The following is a 7307-nucleotide window of genomic DNA, read 5'->3' as shown; positions in this document are numbered from 1 at the left end:
AGATAACCGTACACAGGACATGGGTATTGTTGGTTAACTTTATTGAGGGGAAATCACATACATGAGAAACTGATAGCCCAGGTTAGCGCTCCAAGGATCCAGTCTCAGCAGCTCTCCAAGACCCAACCAGAAGCCAAAGAGAGGAGGAGCACCCCTCTCCTCAGGCCTTTATCCCACCAGCCCAGTATGTACCTGCAGCCACGCCAAAATGGGTGTGGTTACTGAGACAGGTACATAGAGATCTTTCTCTACATAGGTACTGTTGTCTGGATTTGTTTTTGTTTTGGTATGTGTTTTGCTCCTTGGTTTCTGTGTCTTCTCTAGATTTTGCCAGACTGTGATGGCTGTTTGTTGCCTGGTAGGAAATATTATGGCCCTGATATGTTTGGCCAATGGCACTTCCCAGTAAAATGTATTTCTGATCAATGGGAGCTGACACTTAGGAATATAGATAGGCTGATAGTCTGAGGGAGTTCACAGAAGGGAGGAGATCAGAGTATTCAACAGGATCTGCTAACTTAGTTTCCTTGAAACGAAGGGAGGGACAGAGAAAAAAGTCACCCCAGAAGGTCTGCTCTAGCACTGGGGGTGAAACTGGTGAACTGGATCTAGGAGAACTGAAGGCCACTACAAAGAACAGAGGAAAAAGGTAAATCTATAGACAGGCAACCTGCTTCCTTGGCAGAATTAGCCTGTGTGATATCGTGGGGTGCCTATTGGAATTGGGGGGGCTGGGATAAAGCAACAAGTGGGGAAAGGAGACTTGGGGCGGGGGTCTGTGGGATCCACAGGAGATGTAGGCAGAGGGGGAAGGAAGCCTGCAGCAGGTCTTCTGTTGCAGAGACAGGGATGAGACTAGGAAATTGGGTTTGAAGGAGAGGAGGGAGTGTTGAAGGTCTTCAGTTAGCTTTCCTGTTTCCCTGGCTGCTCAGCTGGTGTGTTCACAGGGAATGAATGCCTGCTGGTTAAGGCTGGGAGACTGGGATGAGGTGGTGGGAAGAAGGTTGGAGGGGAGGATCTTTGAGATATAAAGGCAATGGGATCAGGGGGGAAATGGAGACCACAGCCAGTGCTCTGCTAACGATTTGGGGATGAGGCTGGAGTACTGGGACCCAGGGAGAAGGGAAGTCGATCTGCAGTCAGTCTAGCACAAAGGAATATGCTTTCTTCTCTACACCTCATGGAATTTTTCCAATAGTAACCATGACACTCAGACACAAAGTAAGTCTCTACAGATACAAGAAAATTGTCGTAACTCCACCCCATCCTATCAGACCACCATGGATTAAATCTGGATAACAACAACAATAGAAAGTTTACTAATTCATGGAAACGGAACAACTCTTTTCTGAATAAAAAAATGGGTCAACACAGAAATAAATTAAAGACTTTCTAGAACTCAATGAAAATGAATATGAATACACAATATACCCAAACATAGGGAACCCAATGAAATCAGTCCTAAGAGGCAAGTTCATAATGCTAAGTGCCTACATAAAAAATAAATATGAGACATCTAATACTAGCAACTTCACAACTCACCCTAAAGCTCTAGAATAGAAAAAAAAACATAATCATACTCAAGAGGAGTAAGTGGCAAAAAATAATCAAACTCATGGCTGAAATGAATAAAATAGAAACAAAGATAAAGATACAAAGAATCAATGAAACAAAGAGTTGGTTCTTTAAGAAACCAACAAGATTGACAAACCCTTATGCCAAATAGCTACAAAGCTGAAAGATTGGATATCCAAATTAATAAACTCAAAAATGAAAAGGACATTACAATAGACAAGACCAAGGAAATCTAGAGAATCATAATGACATACTTCATTCAAGGAAGATTTAATACCATACAACTCAAATTATTCCCCAATTCATTTTATTAGGCCACAGTTACCATGATACCTAAACTACAAAAAAGACCCAACAAAGGAGGAGAATTACAAACCAATTTCCCTTATGAACATAGATGCAAAATTACATTTAAAATACTTGCAAATTAAATCCAAGAACACAACAAAAAATTTATCAGTGATGATCAAGTAGGTTTCATTCAAGTGTTGCAGGGATGGTCCATTATATGAAAATAAATAACAGCAATTCACCATATAAACAAACTAAAACATAAAAAACATATGGTCATCTCATTATAGCAGAAAAGGCCTCTGGCAAAATCCAATACCCCTTCATGAAAAAATTTATGGAGACATTAGGGATACAAAGAACATACCCAATCATAACAAAGGCAGTTTACAGTAAGCCCACAACCAACATCAGCTGCTGAGAGCTGCCATGGGAGTATACAGCAGGTGACAATTAGTTTTCAGCAGATCGACCCATATGAGGCAAAATTCCCTTGTGGGGAGCCCACCTGGCAAGGAAGTGGGGAACCAGTTGCTCCTGTCTGTAATTTCTCTCATGAGTCACTTTATTACTTCCCTAAGAATTTCATTTCTTCCTTACTAACATCTCTGGGTGTCTTCCCACTGCTTGTGTGTTTATCTTGTGAAAATATTACATCAGTTGGTCACAAATATAGCTGTGGATACTAAGAAGGATAATTTCTACTATCTGTATAATTTTTAAGAATAGAAATAATATTAGGATATTTTACATTACTCACACAGACATGAGAGTCTCAGTCACAAAGACAGACTTAGACCCAGACAGCTAACTTTAGACTTCAGAGAAAATTCAAAACAAGATGGTTGGCCCTGGAGACAAATACATGAGGTCATTTTCCCAGGTGTGTAAAGGGAGATTTTCTCATCTAGTCTGGTGTGGTGATATATTATTTATGATTTATTAAGGCTTGCCTGAGGATTCAGAAAGCAAAATCAGCTACAAGCTATAGAGGTCAGGAGGTGTTGGCACACACCTTTAATCCCAGTACTCAAGAGATAAAGGCAGACAGATCTCTGTTAGTTCAAGGCCATCCAAGGATACAGTCTAAAAGAGAAACAATGTCTCGAAAAATCTGTAGGGAGAAACCCTATTGAAGAGGTATAGGTTTTCAAATTATGACCTGATGATTCTCTGGATTTCCCCAGTGTCTGTTGTTATGTCCCTTTTTCATTTCCGATTTTGTTAATTTGCATGTTCTCTCTCTGCCTGTTGGTTAGGTTGGCTAAAGTTTTGTCTGTCTTGTTGATATTCCTAAAGAACCAACTTTTTGTTTCTTGATTCTTTATATTGTTTTCTTTGTTTCTACTTTATTGATTTCAGCTCTCAATTTGATTATTTCCTGGAATTGACTCCTCCTGGGTGAGTTTGCTTCTTTTTGTTCTAGAGCTTTCAGGTGTTCTGTTTATTCTCTAGTGTGGCTATTCTCCAGTTTCTTCATGTGGGCACTTAGTGCTATGAACTTTCCTCTTAGAACTGCTTTCAGTGTGTTCCATAGGTTTGGGTATGTTATACCTTCATTTTCATTGAATTCTAAGTAGTCTTTGGTTTCTTTCTTTCTTTCTTCCTTTACCCAGGAGTGATGCAATTGAGCATTGTTCCATTTCCATGAGTTTGTGGGGTTTCTGCAATTTGTGTTGTTGTTGAATTCTAATTTTAAGCCATGGTGGTCCGATAAGATACAGGGGGTTATTCCAATTTTTTTTGCATCTGTTTTGGTTTGCTTTATTGCTGAGTATGTGGTCCATTTTAGAGAAGGTTCCATGTGGTGCTGATAAGAAGGTATATTCTTTTGTGTTTGGGTGGAATGGTCTATAGATCTCTGTTAAAACCAATTGGGTCATAACTTCTGTATTTCTTTTGTTTCTTTTTTTTAAGTTTCTGTCTGGTAGTCCTGTCCAATGGTGAGAGTGGGGTGTTGAAGTCTCCCACTATAAATTTTATAAACTAACCCATTTCTATTAATCTGCATATCATCCTGTGACCTTGGCTTACTGGTGATGCCATGTCATCTTGACCCTAGGAACTCTATGGTATCTTTTCAATCCCCATCTACTACCTCTCTCTATCCTTGTTCAGATTTCCCTCTAGCTTTACACTGTTAAGCCACTAGCTGAAACAGCTTTATTCATCAACCAATAAGAGAAACACAGACCCACAGCATACAGAAGGACCCCCAACATTGAAGGTGCTGTTTAATGCTCATTCAAAGTCAGATATGAAGCAACTTTACACATAACTCCATGCAGCAATGGACCTTTCTGCAGGTACTTCCCAACCTCAAGGTCCAGCCAATTGTTTACTGTCTAGGAACCCCCATCAAATTTGAGCTATGTGCAAGGCCTTGGCAAGTCATTATGGACAGTCCTAGCCCAAGAGAAACTATGTAATTAGGTCAGGCCCTAAAAATTTAACATATAATTGTCCAGAATTTTGTCTGTGGGAGAAGCATAGGGCAATGATGTAGGGAAGCAGAGAGCAGAGATAGCAGAGTAGGAGTGTTGAGGCTGAGGCAGCAGAGCAGGAGTAGAGGTGTTGAGAGAAGGCTGCAGTGGGAGAGAGAACTGTGAGAGATAAAGAAAAAAAGTATGAGAAAAGTGTGAGAGAATGAATGAATGAGAGTGAGTGAATGAAGAATGAATGAATGATACAGAAATATGTGTGTGAGTGTGAGACAGAGAGCTATGTGAAGGAGCGGCTGCTACATAGACACGCTGTGCCCAGGAATTGTGTAAAGTGACAGATGATGAGAGGATAGTGAATGAGATATATAGCTGTGGCTGTGTGGAGGTGAGGAGAATGAAGTGGTGGAGAAAAGAGATGTAGAAGACAAATGTGTGTAAAAGAAGGATGTGTAGCCATGTGAAAAGAGATGGAACTGAATATGGAAATATGTAACTGAGTAACTGAGCAGGAGAGAGATGTGTGTATGCAAGAGAGATTGTCAAGAAAAGTTGAAGTAAAGAGGAGGTTACCATCAGCAAAGTGTGTGTATGTTCCTTTTTTCTTGGGTTGCCAGATGAAAGCATGTGTTTCCTTATTTACCCCTCAGATAGAAAATTCTAGCACCTGCCACATTCATGGATTTTCTTATTTACCCTGGTGCTGACTGGGGGCTGGCCCTCCCAAAGTCAGTAACAATCAACTTAAATGGAGAGAAATTCAAAGCAATTACATTAAAATTAAGAAAAGGACGAAACTATCCTCTCCATACTTAGTCAATGTGAAGTCTTAGCTTGAGCAATTAGACAACTGAATGATATCAAGGGGATATAAATTGGAAAGAAAAAAATGCAAAATACCTTTATTTGCACTGGCTATGATAGTATACATAAATGACCCAAACAATTACACCAGGTATCTAATACAGCTGATAAACACTGTCATCAATGTAGGTATATACAAACTTAACTCACAAAAATCAGTAACCCTCTTATATGCTAATGACAAATGCACTGAGAAACAAATCAGGGAAACAAGACCTTAGCCTCAAATAATATAAAATATCTTGAGGTAACTTTCCTCAAACAAGGGGAAGATATGTATGATAAAATCTTCAAGTCTTTGCAGAAAGAAATTGAAGAAGATATCAGAAGATGGAAAGATCTCCCATGTCTATAGATTGGTAGGATTAACATAATAAAAATGTTATCCTACCAAAATCAATCCACACCAAAATTCCAACATAATTTGTTACAGACATGAAAGGACAATTCTCAACTTGGAAATGCAAAAAAAATCCAAGATAGTTAAAATAATCCTGAACAATAAAAGAATTACTTTGAGGTCTGGCCATTCTAGATTTCAGGTTGTACTAGAGAGCTACAGTAATAAAACCAGCATGGTATTGTCATAAAAGCAGACAAGTTAATAATTGGAATCAAATTAAAGACTGAAACATAAATCCACCCACATACGAACATCTAATTTCTTTACACACTGAAAAATGACAGCATCATCACCAAATGATGCTTGTCAAACTGGATGTCTACATGGAGAAGAATGCTAAAATATACATGCTTATCACTCTGCACAAAATTCAAGTCTAAAGAGATCAAAGACCTCAACATTAAACCAGATACACTTAATCTGATAGAAAAGAAAATGGAGAATAACCTTGAACACATTGGAATAGGAGACAACTTTCTGAACAGAATACCAATAGAGCAGACACTAAGATCAGCAATTAATAGATGGGACCTCAAGAAATTGAAAATCTTCTGTAAGGCAAAGGATACTGTCAATCAGACAAAGTGACAACCTACAGAATGAAAAGAAATTTTTACCAATGACACATCTTATAGAAGACTTATATACAAAATGTATAAAGAACTCAAGAAAGTAGATATAAAAAATCAATTAGTCAAATTAAAAACTGGGCTACAGTAGAGATTAGTGCCTTAACATGGTGGAAAGCATGGAGTCCTGCCCAAGGTATCATGCAGGCCCTTGACAGATGAGGAAATATGGAATGGAGAAATGGAAGAGAAAGATAGGCAGAGTGGTCCAGGCACTGTGGAGAGAAGTGGCATTGAAGATGGTAAGGCAGTTAAGAACAGGCTGATGTGAATGGCCTAAGGCCATGTAATGTCCAGGCCCTGATGCTGCTGAGGGACATGACGAGGTCCATGGCCATGACTCAGCCAGGATCTGTGTTGATGTCCTTGGCCCATGTTACCACCAAAGGCAGTGAAGAAGCCTGTGGTCTGAGCTGCCACCTCTGGCCATGTTAATGCCTGAGGACATTGGGCCACCAAGACCATACTGATCTGAGTGGCCTGCAATGCCATCCAAGGCCGTAGTGTCCTCTGGGCAGAGCTGAGGCCAAGGGTCTTGTCTGTGTCTCTGTTGCATCCACAGCCAGGGTCTGTGATGGGGAATATACTGTGTATGTTTATCTTATTGATTGTTAAATAAAATATGAGACAGCAAGTAGACGGGACTAGGAGTCAAAGAGGATTCTGGGAAATGTAGTTGAGAAGTGCTGATCTAGGCAGGAAGTGACATAGCAAGGAGACTCATATTTAAGCGAAGGAGAAACAGGAAGGGGCCCCTTTTTCCCGTTCGCCTCCTCCAGCAGCAAGATGTGAGCCACCAGCAAGGAGGGACACCAATAAGGTGTCCGATAAGATAAGTTTTATAAAATATATAGATTTATGATAGTTAAGAATGAGTTAGCAGATGAGAAGTCCTAGTCATTGGCCAAGCAGCTTTGAACCTAATACAAGTTTCTGTGTATTCATTTGGGCCTAACTCGGGCAGGCAGCTGGCATAAGCTCACACGTGGCGGTGGGGCTCAGGCGGCTTTTGGCGGAAAGATTTATCGTAACAGGTCTGTGTTGATGTCCATGTCCCATCTTATCACTGTGGACCATATGGATGCCCAAGGTCTGCTCTGCCAC

Source organism: Cricetulus griseus, unplaced genomic scaffold, assembly GCF_003668045.3.
Source record: "Cricetulus griseus strain 17A/GY unplaced genomic scaffold, alternate assembly CriGri-PICRH-1.0 unplaced_scaffold_114, whole genome shotgun sequence".
Classification (NCBI taxonomy): domain Eukaryota; kingdom Metazoa; phylum Chordata; class Mammalia; order Rodentia; family Cricetidae; genus Cricetulus; species Cricetulus griseus.
Note: the sequence above shows the minus strand (reverse complement) of the source record.